This window comes from Octopus bimaculoides, chromosome 1, assembly GCF_001194135.2.
Source record: "Octopus bimaculoides isolate UCB-OBI-ISO-001 chromosome 1, ASM119413v2, whole genome shotgun sequence".
Lineage (NCBI taxonomy): Eukaryota > Metazoa > Mollusca > Cephalopoda > Octopoda > Octopodidae > Octopus > Octopus bimaculoides.
Genome location: NC_068981.1, coordinates 156,603,866 through 156,605,422, shown reverse-complemented (window position 1 = coordinate 156,605,422; position 1,557 = coordinate 156,603,866).

The following is a 1,557-nucleotide window of genomic DNA, read 5'->3' as shown; positions in this document are numbered from 1 at the left end:
TTATGTATTTGTCTGAATATTTTTTTATTATACCTAAGGCACCTACTATGATAGGAATTGTTTCTGTTTTTAGATTCCACATTCGAGTTATCTCTATTTCCAGGTCTTTGTATTTTGAAAGTTTTTCCATTTCTTTTAGAGAAACGTTGTCATCTGCTGGTATTGAAACATCAATTAGAAGGCATTTTTTTCCTTCATGATCTTTGACAACTATATCTGGTCTATTTGCCTTAATTTCTCTATCTGTGTGTATTGGCATATCCCAGAGTATGGTTGCTTTCTCGTTTTCTGTGACCTTTTCTGGCGTGTGTTTATACCATCTTTTTTCTGTTGCTATTCCATAATGTTGGCATAGCTTCCAGTGTATATAGGTCCCAGCTATGATTATGTAAATAAAGAAGAAGAGTGCCATAATTAAATTTGCTGAACGATATTTCGGTATTTCGTGTACCTTCAACGGCTTCAAAATTTCATGTCAGTCTACTTTATTTTTTTATAGATAATAGCAGTCCTAATATTATCTATTATTATTATTATTATTATTATTATTATTATTATTATTATTATTATTATTATTACTATTATTATTATTATTATTATTATTATTATTATTAAGGCAGCGAACTGGCAGAATCATTTGCATGTCGGGTAAAATGCTCAGCGGTATTTAGTCCGATTTTCCGTTCTGAGTTCAAATTCCTCCGAGGTAGACTACTTTTCATCCTTTCGGAGTCATAAAATAAGTGCCAGTTGAATCGACTAATGCAATCGACTTATCCCACCCTCAAACTTGCTGGCTTTGTGCTAAAATTTGAAACCATTATTATTATTATAAATAGTTTTTAACATATTTATTATGTTAAAAACATAATAATTTATTATGTTAAAAAACATAGGCACGAGGTTAGAAATTTGTGGTAAGGATTTAGTACATTAAATATATTCCAGTACTGATAATATTATTATGACTCATGAATAATGATCTCTTTTTAGCCAGAAGATGACGGAAGACATTGGAAAGAGTTTGACGGTGTAATTTGAAATCATAGGAGTTAATATGAAGTTACGTTCATACTAGTCTCGGTGATAATTCGAGATAGATTTCATTCTACTTCCTGGTAACTTGGAAAAGATTTCAGACTAACGGGAAGTAGCTTGATATTATGTTCAGATTACCGGATGAAGATGGGATAATTGAAAATAACTGCACCGGCATTGCATGTTTCCTAGTTCTTATTTCACTATATCGCTTCGTGTCGTTCATTTCAATTTTGAGGCCCAGTTTGATTTGTTTGTTTGCGTTGTTCTTTATTGTGAAATATTAACTCAGGAACATGTCAATCAAGTTTAAATGTGAGTCTTGTTGGTAATGAAATAAACTAGAGAAAAAAAAGAAATAGTTGCTATGGAAACAAAAGAAAAGTTAATAGTTTTGTATACGTATATAAGCGTCATTTCAATTGGAACTCTTAGTCTCTAATTCTACCGAAAGTCATAAAACACACGCGCGCGCGTGCATATATATATGTATGTATATATATATATATATATATATAT